At 38.8% G+C, this 27,219-nt stretch overlaps 1 long non-coding RNA gene across 1 annotated transcript; it reads left to right on the top strand.

Moving 5' to 3' along the window:
- Positions 1-23,291: 23,291 nt before the first annotated feature.
- On the top strand, positions 23,292-27,011 carry LOC122882464. The gene is made up of 3 exons (XR_006379363.1): positions 23,292-23,394; positions 23,481-23,679; positions 26,236-27,011. It is a non-coding gene; the product is annotated as an uncharacterized LOC122882464 (long non-coding RNA).
- Positions 27,012-27,219: the final 208 nt, after the last annotated feature.

Here is a 27,219-nt window from a genome sequence, read left to right as displayed (position 1 = left end):
ATTTGAAGCCAACTAAATAACGAGAGAGTAGGTTGGATGCCGGTAACTGTTTTTTAATGTTGCTTTTTGTGGAATTTTATACTGCAGCGCTAGCTCAGCTAGCGTTAGTTTTGCTGTTATGACGGAAGTCAGCTGGGTGTGCAATGAATCCTGGTACGTGTAGGCACTTTCGGCACGGCTCTGTGAGCAGGAGAACTTAGCTTTCACAGTTAATATAGCATACATTGTGGAATTTATTGCATTTATTGACTAGATTTACCATCAACACTGACTGGACATCCACATAAAACACGGTGAAATTTCCCTTTAACAGCTAACAGGAAACAGGCTTGACTAATGATTCATTCTGACAAGAAGCAAGTCTGTATATGAGTGTGTGTATGTATGTATACTGCATGTGTGTGTGTGTGTATGTTTGTGTGCCAGTACCATCATTCTCAGTGTTGAGTTTGATTGCTGCTCTGTTGATGAGGTGTGGAAAATAATATCTACAAACATGCACACCAGTACCTCAAATGCCTCACTAGCGCCTGACAAGACCTCTTCCATCTGACCAACCTGTGACATTACACCTACAATTTCCATAGACCTACAATGGTTACACAGACATCATGCACAATAAGCATAATTGACAGTTGTCTGCTAAGAGTTTATCATAATTAAGTCCATGTCCATTACAGATAAGGTCTGATCTTATCTTTTGCCATTTACTCTTTTTCTTTGTTTCTCTCCTTGTCTTCTTTCCTCTCCTCTCTCTATCACCACAGTTCATATCACAATCTCCAGCTTGATCTTCCCTCCCGGGAGAAGCTAAGCAGCATGTTCCATTCATAATACATATAAGCTCCAACACTAAAACACGTTCTTCATACAGTGTGCTACTGTGAGTGGACTGGAGCTGAGGAAGAGAAATGCTCTACAGTAAACTGACACAGTGTGAAATACAGACTCAGCATCCAGGTCCAGAACCACAGGGTTTCACAGGTGAATAGAAAAAAAGATACTGTGCAATAAGAATATTACCAATGTACTAATAATGTACTGCACAGTATAGACACAAGTACACTTTCTCATTATAGTAAATTCAAGTGTTAAAAAACATTGAGTGAAAAATGAAGATTTGATGCTGTAAAGACTTTTATTTGTTTTTCAATAAAATTTTTAAGATTTTCAGACTTTCCTCTTTGTGAATAAGTTCAGTAATCAGTCACTAGGACCTACCAATTTTTTTTAACAGCAGATTTAGCTTTCCTGATCATAATACATCTATGCCTAAACAAAATCCAATCCAAAGCAGCCTCGTTTTTTCTAAAAAAAAAAAAAAAAGATTTAAGATCATGTTTAAAAACTAAGATATCTTATCAGAACAACCCAACACCTATTTGATTGATACTCCCTGGAATGCACACAAAAAGAACCTTGATTTCGGATAATAAAGACAAATGGAGATATCTGTTTTTGCAAAAGAATCCCTTAAACATGTTGTACAGTTTTATCTGGAATTATATTAAATTTGAACTGTAATTATTAAATACTTGCATGCTATGAACGGCGTAGAACTGTTTGTCATTTACCCTCAGGGTAATTCCCACACCACTCTTCAGATACAATCAAATGGGTGGGTATAAAAAGGTATGCAATCACAATGCGTAGTGATGAACAATGGTTGTTTTGGCACTGTTGGAAGACATGGCGAATGGCAGACTTCAGAGGGAGCAAATCTTCAGAGACCAGCAAGATGAGTGGCTTATGAGCCGGTTCCGACTTTCACAAGCTGTTCTCTTGGATCTCTGTGCTGTATTGGGCCAGGCTTTACAGAGAAGCATGCGCAGAAACCAAGCCGTGCCAGTCCCACTTCAAGTCCTAAGAACACTGGGATTTCTGGCCATGTTATTTCCAGTGTCATGGTTTTGGGTTTTGTTATTTCCTGTTTTATTTTGTAGTGTGCTACCTCATGTGTCTTGTGTAGTTTTACTTCCTGTTTTGGTTTGCTTTTCCTGACATTTTTGATTACCTGCCTCTACCTGATTAGTTTCACCTGTGTCTCATTTTCTCCCCTCACCTGAGTGTATTTAAGTCTGTGTACTTCCTTTGTTCTGTGTCAATTTGTCTTGGTTCATGTGCCTTGCGTTCCAGCCATCTTTACTTGTGTTTATTCACAGTGTTTTGGATTCGATACCTCGGCTCCTATTGGATTTGTTTGCCTGTGTTTGGACTGCTGTTTCATGGTTTTGATCGAAGGAATTTCACATTCCTAATACAGGCTATAGGGTAGTGATCACTGAAATCTTGAGGAGAAAAAGCCACTGGATGAGTACCTCTGAGGCATATTGGTGAGAATAATGTCAATCAAAGAGGATTTGGAGCTACACTTCACATTAGGACATACTGGTTTGATTAGTAATTGAGTCAGGTTAAGATTAGTGCACATATCTTTTAAACTATCAGATGTTGCTTTTTCCCATTTAATGTTAAGATCAACCATAATTAACAATTCTGAAGCTGTATAGTCAGAAAATATGTCTACTAAGTTATCAATAGCGCAAGGGAGGGCTGAAGGGGGTCTATATGCCCTCATCACTGTCACCTGTGTGTTTTCTCCAAGATTTACTGACAGAGCCAGACATTCATACTCTTTTGGAACAGAATGAGATTTGTACAGATACCAGAAAACATGTCTTAAGTCAAGTTCTAGAGCACTTAAACATTTAAACACAGCTTAAGATGACCAAAGTGCTGTACAAAAAAGAACATTAAAATATAAAGTAAAAATTAAGAACCACATTAAGGCACATCTAATATATAACGGCAACTGGTTCCACAATCGTGGAGCAGCAACTGCAAAGGCACTGTCAGCTCTGAGTTTTAGTCGAGACTGTCGGACATACAAGAGAGATTTGTTGACAGATCTAAGAGAGCTAGGTCTGTGTGAATAAGGTCTGTGATATAAGATGGGGCCGGACCATTAAGAGCCTTAAAATTAGTCAGCAATGCCTTAAATTGAATTCTAAAATGAATGGAGCCAATGGAGAGAGGGACTTGGGTGATGTGCTCACACTTTTTGATACCAGTCAACATCCTTGCAGTTACATTTTGGATCAACTGCAAGTGAAGGAAGGCGTAAGTAAAGAGAATTACAATAATCCAGACATGATGTAATGAAGGTGTGGATTACTTTTTCCATATCATGGAAAGATAAAATTGGCTTAAGTTTGGAAATGGTTCTTAATTGTTGGTAACTATTTTTAACAACAGAACTGATTTTCTGTTTTTTTTAAGACAGAGCTCAGAATCAAAGATAACACCCAGGTTTTTTGCATGTGACTTCACATATGGGTGAAGTGGCTTGTGGACGTAGAGGAACCAAAGATAATTACTTCAGTTTTATTACTGTTTAACTGAAGGAAATTATTTGCTATCCAGCATTTAATGTCCTCGAAACAGTCCAGGAGAATTTGTAGGAGATCTCTAGCTTTTAGTGGAAGGTACAGCTAAGAACCATCAGCATAGAAGTGACAGGATATGTCATACTTCCTAATAATGTTTCGAAGAGGGAGCATGTACCGGCAAAATAGAACCGGCCCTAGGATGGATCCCTGAGGGACCCTATGGGCGACCAGGGCAGAGGAAGAGGAAAACTGGCCTATAGTTACTGAGAATGTCCTATGTTTAAGATAGGATTTAAACAAATTCTAACCAACCAACCAAGCCCTGGGCCTTCTTCAGTGATTAGAACCTACTAAACGACCCCTGGATTCCCAAGAAATCTGGGAAACCCAGGAAGGACCCTCATGAACCCTTTAGTGTCCCTCAGGAACTCATGTCACCTTGTCAATAAACTTGAGAAGTCACTCAAAAACCCTTAAAACCCCTTTAGTAACCACAGATGGTCTCTCAAGGACCCTTAAAATGTCTTTGACAACTTTTGAAACATCTTCAGAACCCCTTAGGAGCTCTGTCACCTCTTTGGTGACTACTAAAACTTTCTGAAGAACCCCTAGGGCCTCTTTGAAGATCCCTGTTTTATGAAAAACTGCTTTATGGCAACACATGCATTCATATGTGTGTGTGTGTGTGTGTGTGTGTGTGTGCATACCACCAGCTCTGCTGCTATATTAAACCTCCAACATGCTGATCTGTGCACAGCTGCAGTCTCACTGAGCTCCTGTAGCTTCAGGGCAGCTACCTAACAGCACGCCGAGGATTATCCTGCTTACACACCTCTCGTATTTCCAACATGCCTACACACACTACCACAGGGGTGTATGGCACATTAGTGTCATGCAGAGAATACTGCGTGTACATTCAGGGGGTATTTTTTATTTGGCATGTTAAATTGAATATGCATGTGGTATTTGCATCACAGTGTTCTTTTATGGATGTATATTTGCTACAGAGCAGGGTAGGAAGAAATGCTTAAAAGATGTATATAAACAAAACAAGGCTTCTTTAAGAGGTCTTTTATAGAAAGGTGTCTTTTTATAGCACCATAGTGACTCAACTGTGAAACTGACTGTTGTCAAAGTAATTAAAGTAAACATAATTCTAAAAGGTTTAATGCTGGTTTAGTACATTTAATACACTGCTTTCATGCATTCTTTGATGGGATTTAATGGGATTTTATATTGAGCATTGAGGTTATTATCCTTGCAAATCCAGCCTCACTCTCAAGCTCAGTTTATTTATTTATTTTGCTGTCAAGAAAAACAAATGTTGAAGAATCATTTGAGCCCAGGTGCTGGAAGCTGGACCAACTTTGGGGATTAATTAGATGATAATCATTGGCCTTCAAAACCCCTTGTCTTCATGAAAATAAAATGAAACTATAGGTGCTGTAGCTATAAAATAGAACCACACTTTGCAACTCTATAACCTAATTCAGATGTATTCAGTTATTCAGGAAGTGATAATTGATGACAAATGTATCAACATGTCCAGAACAGCCACCATATTTCAGCAGTTTGAAAACTGGGAACTCATGACTTGATTTGATATCAATCATCAATTGTACTTTCTACTTTAAATAACATGCTTCTGACAAGCAAATGGCATGTCAGTACACAATGGGAAAGAGAAAGCCTTGAACTGGGTTTGTGAGGCTAAAGCTCTACATGAAATACTTGAAAATGGTGAGATAAATAACTACCAACATAATTCTCTCGACAGTCGATATTAGCTTGGGAAGGGGGGCTGTTGGCCAGAGTGAAACGCAGTGGATATAGAATTTTATCTAGAATCTAACTAGAATTTTATCATTTAAATAATCCCTGATAAAATAAATTCCAGCTTTAAATAAAGTGTTTGTGTATGCTTTATTATGTTGTGGTTAAAGTATGAAAATTGATATGAAAATGTGATACATTTGTAGGATAAACATATATATGGTTTTCTACCTCAGTATCCTGACGTGACTGCGTGCTGCCTGGCAGCTTCTCTCCTGTAAAACCAGTGTTTTCTTAATTTGTTGAAATGGAACCTCTGTGTCCTCTTGTGCGCACCGAACAGCAGCTAACCCACTATGAACCTGTGGCGGTAATGAGACAAAAACAAAATACTCAGAGAAAGATGCTGAATTTGAGGACAGACTTGATGGACATCTACAATATCTGAAACATGACACATAAGTTTAATAAAACACCATAAAGTAAGTGGTAATCAGCCCATAGCTGTTAAGCTCGTATGTTAAGCCCTGACTAAGCAGCTGAGCTAATTGCAGGTTTAAATATCCTCGATCATATGTATCATATTGTTTATCCTGCTGTAATAATATTTCCACATAAGTTTCAGATTTAGTGATACTACATCTGTCAGTTGTTTATTTTAAACATTACTACATGCGTACATGTAAGCTGCACATATTGCAGGGCAGCCCCCCCACCTGAAAATACTGTACGTTCCCATGTGCAACGTTGACAGTTGTCTGTTAAGATACTAAGGATGCATTTTCAACTTCGACTGTTCAAGAACTGTCTCACAGTGTAATTGGACAGTTTGTTACCATGGAAATGCTCACCATTTCCTCAAACAAGGCTGGCAGAAGGTGTAAGAAAATAGATTTAAAAATAGATTTGCTCTCAGATACTACTGTTAATTAAGTACAGCTGCATTTTGTTTTAGTGTTTACACCCACTTTCAATTAAATTATTTGTAAACTGAAAATTCATATAAAATTCATGTTCAGCTGCCATATTACTGTCACAAGCTCAGCGACTTAAATATAAAAGAGAAGAAAATATCCACAGAAACAAACAGCAGTATGTGTGTCTGTGTGTGTAAAATTACATGCTGAACAGAGTCCAGATAATGCTCCAGCAGCCCAGTGCTTAAATAAAGAGGATTAAAAAAACAAGTAAATCAACAACAGTTGCTGTTTTAATTAACAGAGAACAGCTTGTTAAAGAAGGGGAGAGGAAGAGATGTGTATTTTTTATAAAACTTAAATGATTAAAAACAATAAGTAAAAAGTCAATATTTTTTCCTCCACCTTTGTCAATTTTAATTAATCATATTAGTATAATGAAAACAAAATTGCCAAAGCAATAAAGTGTAAGAGATAAATCAAAAACCTTTTAACAATTAAGCAGATCATTAAACAGAATCTCAGTCTAATCTCCTTCTCTCTCTCTCTCTCTCTCTCTCTCTCTCTCTCTCTCTCGCTCTCCCTTTATTTCTACCTCTTTCTATTTTTTTAATTTAATTTTTATTTAATCAGGCAGTCTCATTGAGATTCAGGTCTCTCTTTTCCAAGAGAGACCTGAACAAGAACATTCAAAAGAACACAAACAAAAACAGAATCAACACAACTACACAATAAACAAAGTAATTAATTAAAACAGTTACAAGAACCATTAAAAACTTTAGATGATAATTTTTTAAAATCTCCAAGGGGAATGTAAGACTGTAGTTTGAAGGCAGTTTGCAGTTCAGTAGAGATTTATAGATGAATAACATGAGATGGCTATTTCTTCTTGACTGTAAGGAAGTCCATCCAACCGTGTGATAGAGAACAATGATAAGTACGAAAATCTGTCATTTGTTATAAAGAGTAAAGCACTGTGTTACACAGGATTTAACTGCTGAAGTATTGATGGGGCAGCATGAGAATAAGGAATATCTCCATAGTCAAGGACAGACATGAAGGTTGATTGCACAATAGTTTTACGGTTGGAAGAAAACAGACAATTTTTAATTCTGTACAAGAAACTTTTAAGATTTTTAAGTTTTAAGTCAAATGTTGAATATGAATCTTGAATGATAGTCTGCCAAAATCCTGAATATTTGTAGGACTCAGTAAGAGTAATATAGGTGCCATTTAAAGTTGTAATGGCAGGATAGTCACTAGTGGAGAATACCATGAACTTTGTCTTTTCTGCATTTAAAACTAGTCTGTGACTAAAGAGTGATACTTGGAAAGCATCAAAGGCAGATTGAAGACGAGTGAGGGGCTGGGATGGCACCTGGCACATATAACATAGTATCATCAGCAAAAGAATGTACATTGAACTATTGATTTGGAACTATTATGTTATTTATGTATAACATAAACAGCAGTGGACCAAGGATAGACCCCTGTGGCAACCCATTTCTGATTCTAAGATGGCTTGACTCAGTACCATCAGCAACGACAGTCTCTTGGTAAGGTAAGAGTGGAACCAATTCAGCGTTGCTTCATCTAGACTGTAGTTTGTGGAGTAGGATTTTGTGATCGACGGTAACACATGCTTTAGAGAGGTCAATGAAGAGGGCAGCACAAAATTGTTTTCTATGAAGGAGACAGTGTTATCAATGACTGTTATTGTTGTTATTGTGCTGTGGCCTGGGCAAAAACCAGACTACTGTGGCTATAGTAAATTTTGTAAGTGAATAAAGGCACGTAGCTGTAAATTGACCAAGGGTTCTAGGATTTTTGGTAAAAAGGGAAGTTTGCATATTAGGTGACAGTTATTGAGATTGGAGACATCCCCACTTTTATGTAATGGTGTTACTGAGGCACTTTTCCATGAAGCTGGAATCATGTCTGTTAAAAACTGTTTGATTAAAAATATGTGCTAAGTGTGGACAGATTAAGGGGGCACTTTGACAAAGGAGCTATGGGTTATGTTTGTGGAGTGGAAAGCCTTGTATTTATCTATGTAGTTATCTACAGTAAAAAATTATTTATTTGTTTAATTGTGTAAAAGTTTTAATGTAAACTATAAAAGGGAAGACTTTTGTTAAGGGGCCGAATATTTCTGTTGTAGGGCCGGAATTGGTCAATGGGATTTGGCCCATGTGCACTGCTTAGCTAATATTTCCTCCTGCCACTGCCAGGGTTGAGAGTACATCCTGACAGGGGATGCATGTTCAAACCATCACTCTCTTACTGTCACCCTTCTGTGTTTCCTTAACTGGTCCATCTTCTTCATTTTCTGTTAAACCGTCTTTCACTGACAGGGACACACACACACACAGCTTGTTGTGTGCTACTATGCTGCTTGGTCATGTTGAATAAATTAGTGTGTCACAGGAAATTAACATGTGCATGACAGCCTGCTTAATGAACTAGAGGTATACAGTGGTGTGCAAAAGTGTTTGCCCCCTTCCTGATTTCTTATTTTTTTGCATGTTTGTCACACTTACATGTTTCAAATCATCAAACAAATTTAAATATTAGTCAAAGATAACACAAGTAAACACAAAATGCTGTTTTTAAATGAAGGTTGTTATTATTAAGGGAAAACAAAATCCAAACCTACATGAACCTGTGTGAAAAAGTGATTGTCCTCTAAACCTAATAACTGGTTGGGCCACCCTTAGCAGCAACAACTGCAATCAAGCGTTTGCGATAACTTGCAATGAGTCTTTTACAGCGCTGTGGAGGAATTTTGGCCCACTCATCTTTGCAGAATTGTTGTTATTCAGCCACATTGGAGGGTTTTCGAGCATGAACTGCCTTTTTAAGGTCATGCCACAGCATCTCAATAGGATTCAGAGACCCCACAACAACATCCAAACAACTGCAGGGTCACTTGCCTCAGTTAAGGTCAGTGTTCATGACTCCACCATAAGAAAGAGACTGGGTAAAAATGGCCTGCATAGCAGAGTTCCAAGACAAAAACCACTGCTGAGCAAAAAGAACATCAAGGCTCGTCTCATTTTTGCCAGAAAACATCTTGATGATCCCCAAGACTTTTGGGAAAATACTCTGTGGACTGATGAGACAAAAGTTGAACTTTTTGGAAGGTGTGTGTCCCATTACATCTGGCGTAAAAGTAACACCACATTTCAGAAAAAGAACATCATACCAACATTAAAATATGGTGGTGGTAGTGTGATGGTCTGCTTCAGGACCTGGAAGACTTGCTGTGATAAATGCAACCATGAATTCTCCTGTCTACCAAAAACTCCTGAAGGAGAATGCCATCTGTTCGTGACCTCAAGCTGAAGCGAACTTGGGTTCTGCAGCAGGACAATGATCCAAAACACACCAGCAAGTCCATCTCTGGATTGCTGAAGAAGAACAAAATGAAGTCCTGACCTGAATCCTATTGAGATGCTGTGGCATGACCTTAAAAAGGCAGTTCATGTTCAAAAACCCTCCAATGTGGCTGAATTACAACAATTCTGCAAAGATGAGTGGGCCAAAATTCCGCCACAGCACTGTAAAAGAGAAGGCGAAAGGGGATGATGAGGTGAGGAGAGACGAGAAAGCTGACGTTCATATTCTGATTTGGTAAAGTAACAGGTAAAGTAATCAGTACTCTACTGAATTTGAATCCAAATTCTGTTTGTTACTATTTACAGTATAACTGTAACATACTTGGTAAGAGAACACTGTTGAGCATGATTTTATTATTTTATGACAATATTTCAGTAGGATCGCCCCCTAACAGTTGACTAAAGCATTAGTCGATGAGAAGAGTCTTAGTCGACCAAGTTTTTATTAGTCGGGTAGTCACTGAAAAAAAACCCCCCTCTCAAACTGCATTTGGTAGCTGCGTCTTGTCACCGAGACAAATGTATTGCAACTCGGACATTTTCTCTTGTCACACAGGAAGTCACTTACTGGCGCACTGCTACTTACTTTACTAGCTGCCATTAGCTAGTTAGCTAACTTAGCAGTCCTATTAGCTGACTCTGCCCGGACTGGAAGCTCGGAGTACCGAGGGAATCTTGTTGTTTGCTTACAACACTAGCACAGGAGCTTTGGTCCACCAGGAGGAGAGCATTTTCAGGCCCGAGGTGGGGGACCCAGCAGGGGATGCTGCTGGGAAGCGGGGCCGGAATGAGCACCAGAACCGGAGCCGGGCAAGCAGGTAATGGAACCGGGCTTAGCAGCCTCCCAGACCGACGGAGGTGATTTATAGCAGCTCCGACCAGGACTCTATCTCTGGGGACGACGAAGACACAGCATGTTCAGGCGGGGACAGGAGAGGCGTGAAGCGGGAGACAAGCAAGTTTGTAGAGAGTTAATTTGTAAGTAACGTTAAAACATCATCCGTCGTATTAATAAGTCTGTGAGTATGGAAGTAGAAGTTATTTATTCCCATGTTTTGAACAATGTCACTTGTGTGATGTTATACTGTGTTAAAATAAATTAACTAAATGCTGGTTGTTCCGACACATTCAGAATTATTACTGCTTTGCCGTTAGCAACAGGCGGCTCGCTTCGTGCCCCTTGTAAAATGTATGTTTTAAAGGCTCATTATTATGGTTTTGTAATTCTCTGTAATGTAGCACAGTGATAACAATGTTACTTGTAACATTCTTTCTCAGCCCTGGAATTTTTATGATGTCCCAAAAATATCAATTTAAATAATGAATTTAATATAATAAACATTCGATGACTAGTCGACCAGTAGCTTGAACTAACAACTGCTACTTAAGAAAATCTTTAGTTCAAATCCTAAATTCACTGTTTGGTTTGTGTTTGTGTCTCTCTGTGTGTGTGTGTGTGTGTGTGTGTGTGTGTGTGTGTAAGGGATTCAGAGCTGAGAGTGTGTGAGTTTATGAGTATTTATGAGTATTATTGCATATGTGTGGACTTTGTGTGAGCGTGTGAGCCAGGTGCCCTGTGTGTGTGTAAAGTCTAAACCACTCTGCAGCAGAGCAGTTATTGGGGCTGTGCAATAGCCTACAGTGGTGTGAACCTCGTTAATTACCCCCGTCTTTGATCTCAGCCTAACGAGGTGTTAACGAGCCCAGGCCGGCTCTGGGGGACTTTCAGCTACTAATCACTCCTTGGAAAGAGCTGTGTGTGTGTGTGTGTGTGTGTGTAGAGGTGGGGGGTTCAGGTGAGAATCTGAGAGTGGTTTACAGTTGGTCCTAAAAACTTTTGAGGGAGACTGTGGAATGGTTCTACAAATGTTTGAGAGAGGTTTGTTAGAGGTTATGAAAAGGTTGTAAGGTGGTGCTTGAAAGGTTTTGTGTGGCTTGAGAGGAAAGCCCAGTTTCGTTCTCAGAAGCTTTAAAAAATTTTTTTGGAGGAGTTGTAGATTCTGGTGAGGTTCTAAAAATTGTAGCACCACAGGAATCTTTGGCAGGCCACTGGGGAAGGTTGTGGTTATGTTCTTGGTGATTTCCTTAGATGAAACTGGAGGAAGTTATTGGAAATAAGTTGTTCTTGATGGGGTTTTAGTTTTCTTTTGCACACGTGTACTGAAGACTGACAATAAACAATCCCTAATCTTGAATAAACATTGAGCCCAAGGCAAAAAGGTGGTCAAGCAAAAAACAGTAAGGGCTAGGTTATGCTAGAAAAGAGCTAGTTCATACAACATCTCGTCAGACCAGATCAGAAGGCAAATGTGTGTGTATAGCCGCTTCAAATCGCCTTACTCGAAGGCGGGTGAAAAGCTAGCTGTCACAGAGAGGGACGAGACGCAATAATTTGTTTAAATATGGATATACATCGCACCCTGTTAGACTGTCTTTCTTGGAAGGTATTCATAGTGTTACTTTTCATGTGTGCAAATGAGTGTGACAAATATTTCTGCTACAAATAAAAAAGAGAGGTGGAGAGAAGTTCTGATTACTTGACCAATTGCTAAACCAATTGTTTTGAAAAGTTACAGAAATTGTCAGACGCAGCCTGCGGGGGGTTAAGATGTTCAACCATCTGATAAGATCTTCTGATAGAGTATACAAGAGTCTTAAAGAGTCCCTCACAGTGACCAGTACTGCTTCCTAGAATAAGGACACCTAGTGGTCACATGGAATGTTAAAGTTGTTATCCTTAAGCTTTCAGTCCTGGTTGATTTGGTGACACCTGTGGTTACTGGTGGTAGGCCTAACGGCAAGTGCAGTTTAATACTACAGGTCACAGAATTCTGGGGGCAGCAAAACAAACTATTGTCATTTTAATAAAGAAGTCAGGCAATAATTGGCCTTTTTCCATCATTCTGTAAGCAACCATGATCAGATTTAATGCTGCACACAGCATGAGTCTGCGAACAGCAGGGCACAGTGAAAGGAGGTGGTTACCTCCCCTAAGAAGTTGGAAGTGTGCAGCCTGTCGCCTGCAGCTCTTCATCTAACAGCTCACTGTGGCGGCTCCTTCTTGTTCCATTACTCCCTGCAGTATTTCAAACTGATCCGCTGTCAAAAAATGTCGAAAATGACCGTTCTCTTGTTTTGTAGACGCATTTTGCATCAGTGCTAATCTGACTGACAAACACATTGCATTTCCTGTGACTACTTCATAACAAATGTCAACTTGTGTTTCACCAATTAAATGCTTTTAATGTGAAGCTGCAGCAGTAGGAAATGTTCGGTTTGCATTAGCAGTAACTTTGTACAGCATTTTTTCCGGGAATGTCGCCACTGACACAGTTTTGTAATACTGCAAATGCAAGGGCTTTCATCAGTGGGTCATAGGCTCAATCACCATTGTTACCTCCTTCGCCAATAGTGACTTAACATACATTTATTTAAATGAAAATCTTTGAGATTATTGCTTTAAACTTGCATATATCACTTGTGATATTATTCATTATGTATAGTTTTACACTTTACACTATTTATAACTTGTCCATTATTTTTTGTGTGGGAGCCTTTACCAATGGATATTTGGGACCCAATCAGCTGTAGATTTATTTGTAGATACTGATACTTTTTTGGTTCATAGCAGCATTACAAAAAAGCAAAGCTCATGTGGGATTAAAAAAAAAATCTTTTACCTTGTATTATTAACACTGACAAGGGCATTCACAGCTTTGAAATGAGTCAATTTGAAGACTTGTTTTAATTTCATGTAAAAATTGTTTTATTCAGTTCTATTGAAACAGTGAATTTCTTACTTTAAACTGAAACAAATGCACCAATGTTTCTGAGACAGAATACTCAAACCTGTTCACCTTTGCATGACTGCTGGCTGGTTGATCACACTAAATAAATTGAAAGTGAGGAGTAATTCATTTCAAATGAGACAATCCATCACTGCTACTTTCATCGTGTGCAGATGTATGTGCTGTGTGTCTTTGATTTACTCTATTTATGCATTGATAATGCAGGTGTAAGTCACACATTTTACCATACGTTGCTTTAATTTACAGTGAATATGTCATGGTTTTGGGTTTGTGTTGGTCATTTTCTGTTTTATTTTGTAATACTCACCTCTCCTCAAATGTTTTGCACTTTATTTCCTGTCTTTGCCTGTCTTCTGTGTCACCTGTGTTGCATTAGTTAATCAGTCTCTTGTGTATTTAGTCCATGTGCCTTGCCTCTGTTAGTTGTCAGGTTGCCTGTGTTTTTCCAGTGTCTCTGTGTTTTGCCCTGTGTTCCTGCATTAATCTGCTCCTTGGATTCTGTACGGGTTATTATTTGTTTGGACTTCTTTTGTTGGAATTAATTCTTGGTTGGATTTTACCTGGAGTCCTCAGCCGGCCGGTTGTTTTGTTTCGGCTTCTCCTTTCGATTTGTCTGCCATTAATGGACTACCTTTGTTATCTGCCTGCCCAACTGTAAGCTTTCAGTTTTTACTGTCATTAAATATCATTGAACTGCACCTGCTTTGCCTAGTTCATCTGCATTTGGGTCTTTTCTCTGTTGCCTGGCATACCTGCCATAACAGAATCTGTTGTCTCAATTGAGGTTGTAATCAATAACACCTGATCAAGTCTACCTATTAACCTCAGAGCTCTGTTTACGAAAACAAATGTGTTGCACATTTAAGACTAATCCCAGTGTGAGAAAGACATCCACAGCTTTGAAATAGAGAAGGATTCTTCTCTAAGACTTTTCTTCTTCTCTTATTGCTGTGAGTGAAGGCCCTCTGAGTATGCCTTTTAATTGCAATTTGAAAAAAAAAACCCCAAAACACACATTGTAAATCCTCGATATTCAGCTTCACCTCCGTGCAACAGATGGTGAAGACAGTTTGTTCAGACTGGATGGTGTTATCAAGACGGTGTTTTGCTCAACTTACTTTTTATGTCAGGAATGAGTAATATATTTCTCATCCATTCTCACTCACACACACTGATGGAGTATAGGCTCATGGTCAAAGGGGAGGTAGAGAAAGGATAATCGATTTAATCTGACATCAGCCTCACGTTTTAGTGTGGACAGGGAAAACAAAGGTTTGGACAACGATAAACCTGTTTAGGCCTTGTGTGGCAGTAGTGTTGAAAAGTACATTTTCTATTGCATCTAACTTTCTGTGGGATCACTCAATTTAAATGTCCATATACTGTAGATGAGTATACAATAGGTGTTGTCATTAGTAGGTTTCTACTGAATCTCTAGGCTGGCTGAGTAGACCTTTCCATTCCATTTCCATTTGAAAGGAGTAGTAACACAGAAACTTGGAAGAAAAAACCCCAAAAGGCTTCAGACTCAATTAAGTGTCCTTTTTATATAGCAGAGCTTTTTGACTGGTATGGAGAGTAGATGGTGCACACTTAAAAGTGTGTTTGTGATTGAAAGAGGAAGAGAGGTTAAAGGTGTCGTACTGTGTGTGTTCATATGTGGTTAGGAGGTGATACCATTCAGCAGAATCACAGCACTGGAGGTTGGACTGGGCAATCGAAGGCTGTTAATCTTTGGTCTGAAACTTTAAACATTAAAACATAGAATCTCTTTAGTTTTTTTTTTTTTTTTTGCAGCTGATGTACAGTGGGGAAAATGCCTGTAGTGATTTATTTGACAAGAGCAGATCTGGCCTAGATTTTGTGCTGCATTTTCTGACAATCAGTCAATCAGGGAAAAACAGCTTTTTAACAAAAATATGCATCAAAGATATTTGACTGACAGCCATGTTGTTAGTTAAAGGTATCGCTCCAAGCTTGCCTCTGGGGAGGCAACTTTTTTTCCCCCCAAACAAGTTTTAAAAGCAAAAGTTTTATTTTCTTCACAAAAAAACAAAGTAACAACTGATTCCTGCCAAGTGAAGGGAGGAGGTCAGGATGGTTGGAGTCAACAATTGTGTGCCTGTCTCCTACCAACAGTCATTATTTTTGTTTTATTTAACCCCCTAACCTTAACCAATTAGTTTTTGTTGCCTAAACCTAACCAAACCTGAACCATATTAGTGGCAGATCAGAAAATGCTCATATGAATGTTTTCTGTAATGATTTTGGAAAATACTGACAAGCAATGTAGTCTTGCTAACAGTAGCACCAGAACTTATGGGTCATTGTGGAAGGCAATGACCCATAAGCATACTCTCTGACCTAGTGATGTCCCGATCAAGTTTTGGTATCTGCCCATTTCGAGTCTAAATTTACTGATACAAAATTTTACTTAAATGCTGACACACTGAAATAACAGCTGTAACCTGCTTAATCTGACACATTTTTTTTTCACAAGCTACTTGATACAAATCCTGGAGGTCCTGGTTAAAATATATTAAGTTTTTAATCTTAAATTATTTATTAATGAAAGATTAACTGGGAAAATGTGATTCCTGAAACTGACATGAAGCGATCAGCTAGAGAGAAGATGTCTCACTCTGTTGGATTTGTTGGAACCTCAGAATCACTCTGTAACTCCACTGTACAACCACGAGTGAACTGAGTGGATCTTCTTCCCTCACAAAAGAGCTTCTTCCCTCATGTGACCTGACGTCACCGCCATTTGTCACTTTAACTGTTGAAAGTGACGGTCAGTGCTGGGCTAAAAATCAGAAGCTGCCACCTGAATGTTTTATACACTACTCTTTGCTAATGATAATTAACGTCATAGCATAGTGAATCCGTGCATTTTGCCAGCCTGAGTGTTTGAACTCAGTCACTCAAGATATACCCAAATCATTTTTTTACATTCACACACTCTAATTTGCATTCTCATATGCAGCGAAATGTTCGCATTGTAGAGCCTGGCTGTGGTAAAGCAGAGCAGTGCTACAACTCTCATAGGCTGAGGTGGACAATACACAGTAGAGGACAGTAAAAAAAGGACTGGAGTTTGACTGACTTTATTTTAGCTGATTCCGATCCATCAAAGTACGCTCGGATCGGCCCCAATACCGATCCTTAGGATTGGCTCGGGCCATCTCTAGTATGACCTGTAACTGTGACATTGACAATCTTGACTTAATTTTCTTGAGATTTTGTTGCGGGTGTTGAGAGGGATTGGTTATCTTGGTTTATTTATCAATAAAAAACTGACCTTAAAAGAAGAGCAGGAGAAATGTGCCCTCATCAGCCTACTCAGTGTAATAAATGGCCTGTGGTTTATTCAAAGCACTGTACAGTGACTACATACTTTTCTAGCACAAGTGCCCAGTGAGAGAGACACCTCTAACCTCTGAGTTTCTCTCAGTGAGTTACATAGGACCAGTGTGAACGTGAACAATGAAAATGTAATGGAGTTTTTCATTCTTTCATTACTATTACCCAATTGTATTATGCTTGTTTGGATTTCATGCCTACTGATGTGAATTTGGCAAAGCAAAGTTGTACCATGAGGATTTTTTGACAATGATATGATTAACCTAATTAAAATCTCATCAGATTGGCTGTAGATCACACATACTTTCCATACTCCCATGTTAATTGAATTTGGACTTCCACCAGTGCTCGTTACCGACATGTTGTGCCTTGTGTGATCATACAAGGCTCCATGTTTATATGTATTTACAAACAACAAACAAAAAGAAGATAAGAATAATTATGGCTGGAAGACAATCAGCTCAACTCATTAACTACAGTGCAGGGCCTCATGCAGGAACATTTTCATATATTTATCCTTAACGTCTTTTTTTCCTTGAGGGCTACTCGTACCACTGTTCCGAATCGGACTGGAACTTGACTGCACAAATTTGCTATAAATTCCTTGTGGTAACTTGATGGATGCCATCTTTATGTGAGTGGGTATGTGTTCGTCACACCACCAAATTGCTATTTAAGGTTACTTGTTCTGCTCCTTTTCCAGGCAAGTCTCACAAGTCATCAAATAGTAAAAAGAAGAACTTTGCAGTGTACATCTTGAAGTCCTATAATCTGAAATCAGCAGATGAAGAAGAAAACTAAAAATAAATGTGGCTAGCAGCAGGTCATGCATTAATCGCAGGGATGGCGGTCGATTCCTGGCTCCTCCTGTCCACATGTTGAAATATCCTTGAGACAGACACTGAACCCAAATTGCTCCTGATGGTTATACCAATGCTTTGCATAGAAGCTTGCTACCAACTGTGTGTGAGTGTCTGTACAACTTGTTTTCTGAAAAAAACAAAAAAAAACTTGAAAAAGTTATTACTCCTGTTAATGCTGTGTCATTATAAATTAGGAACTGTTTGAATTCATTTAGATGACAAACTATGTCAAATCAAATATCCATATCAAAATACTGTCAGGTGTTATAAGGTCTTAATATCATATGATGATACAATAAGCTATCAGAGGTGAAAAAAACTTTTGACTGTGGGTTTTTTTCCATGCACATACCCAGCTGTTGTGGGATAAGTTCAAGTTTGCGACTACTTTTTCTTTATTTGTGCTGATGTCCTTTTGTGGTGGGCTAGGCTGCTGTGGCTGATGAACTGTCACAGGTTCATATATAGCATAGTGTAGTATCTTAGAGTTTGATTTAATTGAAGAATTCCTTGTCCATTTTTGGGTGCTAATGACAAAGTGACATGGGGCACTGCCAGAAATTGCATATTTTGGTTACTATTTTAGAGTGTTATTATGAAGAACAATAAAGCATGAGATGATGAATTGGAAAATAATATTGTATGATTACCACTGAAACTAATATAACACAGAAATGCAGTTGGGGCATCTCACAGACGTCAACACAAGATAAGTATTCTTGCCTATGTGATACCTGGAAGGGACAGGGCAGTCTCTTTGCAGTCCACAAACAGTACTGACAAGTTCCATTCCACCAAAGTATTGCTCTGCTTTCATCGTCCTAGTTACTTCAGTTTGTTTGTGTCTGGTTGGGATCCTCAGGTCTTTCCACGTATCTGATGCAGTCATCAGTGAGAAAGGTTGGGGTGATAGTTTCCCCTGAGGAGGTTGGAGCTCCCTTGTTACACACCAATGTCTACAAATACAACAAATTTATTTTCTAGATCTTTTTCACTATCACTGCATTACCTTGAGAGAATTCCTGTTTGTTGCTGGTCTGCTTTTCAAGGTAGTCGATTCCCTGAAACCCCTTCACCTGCTCAACATTTATGCAAAGTTGGAGTTGCTCCTGAGGCTGCCTCAGGGGAAATTCATTCACAAAACCACCACCTGTTTAGAGAGCATATCTTCTTTTATAAGGAGGGGCGCTATCCTGCCCTGACGTGATCTGACATTTTGACAACATCTAACATTAACTTAGCTGGCCGCAGAGAGCAGCTGCGCACATGCCCCTTGGATCGAGGTAGGTTGTGGTGACAGATGGGTTGAAATTGTATGTAGTGTGTAAATTGTGTTTCATACATGATCTGGCAACTTGGGTGACATGAGACAAAACATCCAAAACTTGGATGAAACTTGGATCAGTGCATTCATAATTAAGTTTGAGGGCCATGCAAATTACGGGAGTTTCCAGGGAGAAACAACAAAACGGGAGGCCGCCGAGAGATGGCGATAGAGATTTCTAATTATTAAACTGAGGCTATGAATTAAAGCTGCTTTATTTGAGTTTACTGACACTCCAGGGTAGAAGAACTCCACAACAAGCTAAAAAACACACACCTATGACATTATCAGCCAACTTAAACATCCAACACACACAGAGCAACATTATATGCTAACGTTGTTATTTGGTGCTGGGCAGGTGGTGTACTGTGGGTTTATCAAAGCTTGTTAGCTGCCTGCTGTGGCTGGAAACGAGGTTGATGAGAGCGCTGAAATAGAACCAAACAGTAAATGTCCAGTAAAACCAAAACTATGAGCTAAAAGACTTTGTGATCATTCTTTGCCTGTTCTTCTGTGGAAGGAAATAGCTTTTCCTTGTGTTTTCCAAACTTATTAAAATTACAGCACCTGCATTGTTTTTTCAGTTTTTATAATTTTGCATCAAATGTAGTGTAAATGTTGTGTGTGGCGAAATGTTATTAAAAATGCACAATCAACAAATGGAAATAAACAAATCTTCACCCTTGGCCCATCCTCAAGGCACTGCAGGAACCACTGTCCTTGTGATATGATTTCACTTTATTGTCAGATTCCTCTGAAATGTGCCTTGCATCACAAGGCATATACTGTTTTGCATACATAACAAAACACAACATTCGGCAAGACAACGAAACTAACGCCACAAACTTATCATATCAGACATTATGAATAAGCAGCTGTAGTGCAATCAGTGTCATCACTTGCTTTCACGATCAGTGTTTAGCCTACATAGTCACACAGGTATTAGAAGAAAAAAAGCACATCAGCTAGATGCAATGCACCAGAAGCCTGTGTAACATGACTACTGGCCTACCGAGAAACCAAACTCTGATTTAACAATTTGACAGATTGCATTTGTAAACCTTCTACTCAGTCACAGTGTGACAGGAAGTCTAGTTTATGCTCTTATTAACTGCTAAATCAGTACAGCGAGTTAAATCACCAGCACCAAACTTGCCGAAGTTGAACCCACAGTGGAGCTGCAGAAACATGACACAGACTCATGCACGTGTGATGTGGTAACACGAGAGACTTTGCATAATTCAAGGTGTTCATTGTTTAATAACATGTCAGTTTTTATTCTTTCAACATGTTCATTCATTCATATTCAGTTTCAATTATTTCATATTCACTCTTTTAATTTTTATTTGTTTTTTAATTCTAGATCTTCTCTTCCAGTGTCCTTTTTCAAAACTGATTGTCGTTACTGGTTGTGATTATTTTGGTGCATGTTTGTCTGCACCGATTTGTATTTGTCTTGATGTTGCTTTCTAGGCCAAGTCTGCTCTGAAAAGGAGGCCTCTCATCTCAGCGGGACTACCTAGTTAAATAAACAATAAATATATTTTCAAAAAGCATTCAAATCAGCCTGAGATTTCAGCACTACTTCCTGGGGCAAAATCAGGTTAAAAGAAATTGTTGCACAATCATCCGTTGCAACATTTCCTACCCCTGACAGGATTAAATTTGATGGATATTTACCACAAAGAAAACAATTATTTCAAAGTGAACGAAAGGAGCCTGGATTAGTGCTTCTTATGGGACTTTGTGCAGCTGCATATGTTTAGGAATTCAATTAGAGAGTGAAATTATAGAATGGATATAGCATTTAGTCTTTTTTATGCCCCATTGTTGCATTATGAAAGCAGAGTATTTGGTGGCTGTTGAGGCATACAGTCTCTGTAGTGAATGGAATATAGAAAATGTAATTTGCACAATGGGCTTCTTTGAAACACAATTCAGTGCAACTCAGTGATTATATAATACACAGGAGGTTAACAGTGTAGAGTGCTGGAGGATATTTAGGCAAAAAAGAACCATAAAATAGTGTAATCTGGTGAAGTTTAGAGTCTTTAATCAGACAACACAGTCTCATAAAATGGTGTTGAATTTAACACAAGTGTTTGAATGAAGATTACAGGACTATGAAGAGTGTGAATACTAGTTTTTTTTTTTCAAGATTTGTCAGATTATTAGAGAACAGTTGTTTATAGGCAGTTTTTCTTAGCACTGACACAACAAATTTGTTTATCATTTACAGTAGCATGAATTATTTGTTCCAAAGTTACAGTAAGGGCTGAGTTATGCTTCATAAGAACACGTACTGCGGTACGTATTATCCAAACACGTCGGAAGCAGTTTATAGTTGGCTTTTATTTCTAATTCCCTCTATTTTGCACCGATTAACCATTCGTTAATTGATGCATTTAGAGTGCAGCTTTGGTGCTGATACAAAGTGGCTTCACTGTATGTTTTCTTAGACATAGGCTTGCTTGGCTCAATAAGTGACAATTTGTGTTTATGGATAGGGTAGGATATATCAGCTATTTTACAGTTGTGAATTTTAAAATGACTATCAGAAGGGCCCCTTGAGAATGCTCTGCCCCTTCTGCGCTGAGAGTCTAGCTCTGCCCCTGGTCCTCAGTGTCACAAAACACATTTGGCATCCGCCAGTGTTTTAATGGAAAGTTCAGATGTTCCTTGTTCACTCGTAATGTCAGGAAATATCATCTGACTACACTGTATTTAAGGTAATTGCCTTCAGGTGTTTATCAGTGACTGGTAAATCCATTATTTTAAATGTAAAAGCCACAACAGGATGTGAATAATGGAAGCCAGACATAAAGGTTGTCGTGCATGTTTTAATATACTGATTGGTAATGTTTGGTATTGGCCACTCCAAACATATCTTAAGACATATTTATCAGGAATTGCAACAGCCTCAAATGTCTGCAAGTAAACTCTAAACCCTTTGAAGATGGAACGGTGATGAAACATAAACTTTGGGGTACCAATGATCATTTTGGAACACAACCAAAAACCTTGCCACAAGCTACAGAATCTTGAAGAAAACTTATATCTAGTTGTAGATACAAAGTGATGATCTAAGGTAGTGTCGGGGGAAAAGAGCTGCTCTTAAAACCTTTTTCATCGACTGTCTGAGGTGATTTAGTCTTTATTGAAGCTAGAGCCATTACACCTAAGATCATAAAAACAATCATATCTTTTTGCTGTATGTCTATGTGTGTGTGATCAATCACTGTTTAGCATGCTGTCATCTATCTATTTTTAAGTGTGTCAGTGTGAAAGATGGAAAAGAGGACCAAATAATCTCTCTCTCAATCTCACACATACACACTTATATGTATGGAGTTCATTAGCGACAAAACTAACTGAACATACACAAAACAAATTCAAACATGTATTAAGCTACAAGTCTTTGTAGACTTTGAGGCTCCTAGGGACAATATTGTAATTGCAAAGCAGGACCCTTTTGTGTGCACTGACTTCTGTGCTGCTCTATAATTTCCTGCGTTTCAAAAGATTTTAAGCACTTGAGAACGTAAGAGAAAATTGTAGATAGTGCATAGATAGGCCTCTCTATCATACCAAGTCCTCCAAATTAAACGACAAAATACAGTTTGTCCATGTCTTCGAAACAACACATAGAAGCCTTTTCTGATTTGACGCCATTGTTGGCAGGACAGCATTGTTTGTGTTTGTCTGTGGCTTCTAAAATTAATTACTATTGAAAAATAAATCCATTTTATGATGTGTCAATATAAGGTTTGGTTAGGTTTAAGCACTAAAACATCTCGATTGGGTTTGGGGAAAGATTATGGTCACGCTTTAAAAAAAAAACTTTGGATTTGAAATGTTCAGTGAACATCCAAAAGAGCAGTTAACATGTTGGGCTAAGATATATGTAGCCACACAATTCCATAACGTGCTGCTTTACCACAGCCATAGTTACTGTCATTACTGTCACCCTAGTATCACAGCAAGGGTAGTACTGGAGAAATTATTTGTGGCTGGGTCGAGCGAAATTAATTACCACAAGCAGCTATATCAGCTACTCACAGGCTGCAACATGTGCCAATGGTTGCCGACGCCCCAGGAAAAGATGAGTGTCCTAGCTGAACCCTGGTGGGCTTGTCTCCTACACTGTCACTTGCACTAAACCAGCAATAAACTATTTTTAATCCTCCATCAGCATTTTATTCAGTAACTTTTCAGAAATGGGCATCTCCACAGCCTTAATGTGGAAAAGACATCTGTACCATCAGCACCATCAAGTACGTTTGAAAACACTGAGAAGCACAGAAAAAGCCCTGCAATTATGGTTTAACATGGTTTTATGCTTTTACATCACCAATCTATGAAAAATATACTGTTGCCTTGTTACAGACAGAGGCAGGAGACACCGATATGGAGCCAGATGTATGTTTATTGGATTACAGCCAGAGTAGACAGGGACGCAGGTATGGAGAAGGGGAATCCCGCTGGAGTGGAATGGTGGAGTGGATACCTCGCTGATGTAGGATGGAGTGGGGACAACGAGGTTGGACAACTGGCTGAGGTGAGTGTTGGGCTTTTATGCTGGCTGTGATTAGATGCTGATGGGGAGCAGGAGTGTGATAAGGAACAGGTGTGTGTGATTAACAGACGGTGGAGCCTGGCAATATCCCTGACATTACACCCCTCCCCCGAAAAACCCCGCCGACGTGGTGGTTGTCCTCTTCCACGGGGAGCAGGTTGATCCGGGTGGACGGCCCGGGGGTTGGCTATGTGCGGAGCAGAGACCAAAACCATCTAGAGGCCTGACGGAATCCCTGATGGGGAGCATGAGTGTGATAGGGAGCAGGTATGTGTGATTAACAGACGGTGGAGCCTGGTGTATCTGTAACAAGCCTACTGCTTGCAATAGGAGAGGGGAGGAAAGGGAGAGGCCCTCTTCTTTCTGCAGTGGCTCAGATTTATTTGGCCACTGTGAAATTGTCACCAGTTTACCAATAAATAAAAACCAGAAGATGTTAAAACATACACTGTAAAATGCCAACTTATATTTTTTGGCATAAAAAAGTATTTCAAGTTAAGACTTTAAAATATAAATTATTAACATTTGAGGCAATAACTTAAGTCAGTCCAGCAAACCAAAACCATTGAGTCTTTATTGTGAAATGCGGGAATTCTAACTCATACCATTTTGGGAAAATAAATGAAAGTCAGGAGACTATTACAGTGCATCATGCACAGCCTATGGCCAGCCATCTCTCTTAAAAACAGGAGGCAGACAGATTAACTTGTGACCACACTATCTATGCACTTAAGACCATTTTGGTATTTTACTGGTTTCCAACACAAATAAGAGGCCATTTAACACAAATTTGTCTCTAAGATAAATTATCTATTTATATTAGTAGCCTTAAGGTTATATTATAGGCTACTTAAAACATGTAAATATGACAAACACATTATATATGGGCTAGATATTAAATCTTCATTTATAAACACAAGATTATAGATTATCAGTAATAGAAAACATACACTATATGGCCAGAACACCCAAACATTACCCATATGTGATTGTTGACCCTCTCATTCAAAAACCATGGGCATTAACTTGCAGATATCATACACCTACACAACATAAATGCTATAGACTAAATTAGTGACATAATGCAGAAACAAAGAGGCATTCACAAGGACAGCTATGCATTCTCATCCTGTTTTCAACAGCTTTCGTAACTACGACAATCACAGACAACCTGTCACTAGTTTATCTCCAGACTTTTTTGAAGGTGTTATTCCGGTAGAACTGTCTTTGTGTCTAAAGAAGTTTATTTCAAAAGGCTTTTTTACTTTAGACAGACTGAATAGTGTAAAAACTTAATTTCCTCACAAATACTCAGACAGGGTGAATAAAACAAAGGAAATATCTAAAGCAAGTTTTGAAAAGGGCAGTGGCCATGAAAATTGGACCCTGTGACCATTCCTCCCTCTTCATTGAAAAGAGTATACCAGAACAAGAACCTGCATGGGAGATATTGATGTATTGTTGAGATTGTTGTCTCACCTGTTTTTTTTTTTTTTTTTTTTTTAGAGCAAATACTGTACTACTTGGAGATCAAGTTGTCTGATCACAGAACGCTGCTCACAGACACTTTTCCTAATTTTAGCTTGCGCCCACAACACCACTTTGCTGAACATTGTCCTTACCTTCTACGCTGCTTTGGTCCATTGGTGGAATTATGGACAATGAGGTTTGAGTCAAAACAGCAGCTGGTCACTGCAGAATTGTACAAAATAGTGACCATAGTAGTTAACCATGAAAAAGTGGTCTTTTGGCAAAAAACTCACATCTTGGTACCTGGAACATTTTAGGTCAGGGCTATTCAATTACAAATTCATTTGGGCCAGATTTTAAAACCAGGAAATGCAGATGGGCCAAACATTTTCAGCAGCTTATTTAAAAAGTTTTTAGTTTTTTGGTAATGACACATTTTAAACAAATGCAAATGAATGTAATCAAAAATAGCAGGCATTTTGAGATGGCGGTAAAATAAACAAATACTTGCCAGTCCAGGCAGAATTAAACTGAAAGTTTTCATTGTCAAATTTACATTTCAGGGGAGACATATTTTCAGTAGAACACTTCACACTGTCAATAGCCAAATGTTTTGAAAAGCTACTTAGTGTGGGAGTGTTTCGGCTCCCATCCGGAAGTCATTCTCAATTGACTTCCAGGTGGGAGCCAAAACGTCTTGACTTTTTTGTGTGAAGCTTTTTGAAGTACCTGAATCAGATGAACATTTGCAAAACATTCTTCAGGAAAATCTTCAACTTCAAGGCAGCTTCACACTACAGTTTGAGGACCCAGACTTTAATAATGCTCTCAGTAATTTGATTGATATCCATGAGTTGCCACCTGAACATCTTGTACATTCTTTGGGATGAGCCACCAGCACTTGCTCTGCAAGAGTCAGACTCTGTTGATTCATCATCTTCCCTGGACACAGCCAGTTTATCCTCCACAGTCTCTCAGCTTTTATCTGCAAAGTACATCCAAGTGGCCTTCACCTTTTCCCATTCCAGCCTTCTCCTATGATGTGAAATGCCCATCCCGTATACTAATAACCGAGTGGTTATTAGTAGAAACTGTAAATATATATTATACTCTTATTAAAAATAGACTCCTAAGATTTTATTCATGGTGACTTCAACCTTTACCTCTCTGCCCTTTTGTCCTATTCTAGACTATCCATTCCACGGTCCTCCTTGTTCTCTTTATCTGTCCCATTGCCCACAGTGTCTTCAAGAGTTGTACTTTGCTGGTTAATATGTAATTGGTGTTAATGACAATGTCTTTCAGTTTGATTTACTATTCATGTGTTGGTTATTTCCTGTCTGTCATCACAAGGAAACTGACCCAGAAGAGGAGCAGATGAAGGGCCTCATTGTGGATATCCTCACTGTGTTGGAGGATGATGATAGTTCAGCTCTTGCACGAGTTATAAATGTTGCTGTTATTTTAGAAGAAGACATTGTCCTTCAGGATCTCCTTGACCTGCCAACGGCTTTTGCTTACCTCCAGTACCCAAAAGAACTAAGGTACGCATTTGAAACCATTCAGAAGGTTTTCATGGAACTTGGAACAGATCCCTCAGAAACAAATTCCTTCAGTGAATCCAGCAAGTTAGCTGATAATGTAGGGTCTGAGACAGTTTTGAATTGCAGAAGTTCCTCTTGCCCCTAGAATTATGTAAATCTCAGTTGCCTGATATGGATCCTCCTCTACCTCTTCTCCTTTTACTCTCTCTCCTTTTTCTGTCTTCTTTTTCTCAAGTTACCTCTCTTCTCTCACCCTCTTCTCCCCTTTTCCCCTCTCCTCCCTCAATCTGTCACCCTAACTTGTCTAACTTCCTTACTCCTCATACTTTATTCACATATTCTCCCTTTCTCACTCAAATTCTGACCTCTAAAACTCTCTTCTGTCGAGCCAACATCATGTTAATTCATCGCTGTTACTCCTAAACTCTTATCTAACTCCTTTTCTTTTTTTGTCTCCCTACCTGCCCATCTGTCACGCTCAGACATGCCTGAATGCTCCCTTACATTTATCCAGCACAATATTGGATTTTCTTCACCACATGGCTTATGTTAAGATGTAATTGTGTGTAAATTGAAGACATACCAATGGGCAATATTCTGATACATAAAACTTTTGCTGATAATTTTGAGACTAAACATTCTAGAGCTATGTAGCCTTGTTATTTTATGGCGAGTTTTCAGGTCTTAAATACATATTTGCCATCACAAAATCTGATGCAAATATTAAACATTGTTTATTCATGCAGAACCCATGTGTGTTTTTCCCCCAGACACAGCGATAACCACTTGCTGT

The sequence above is a fragment of the Siniperca chuatsi genome, linkage group LG2, assembly GCF_020085105.1.
Source record: "Siniperca chuatsi isolate FFG_IHB_CAS linkage group LG2, ASM2008510v1, whole genome shotgun sequence".
NCBI classification, from domain to species: domain Eukaryota; kingdom Metazoa; phylum Chordata; class Actinopteri; order Centrarchiformes; family Sinipercidae; genus Siniperca; species Siniperca chuatsi.
Note: the sequence above shows the minus strand (reverse complement) of the source record. Positions and strands in the feature narration are given on the sequence as shown.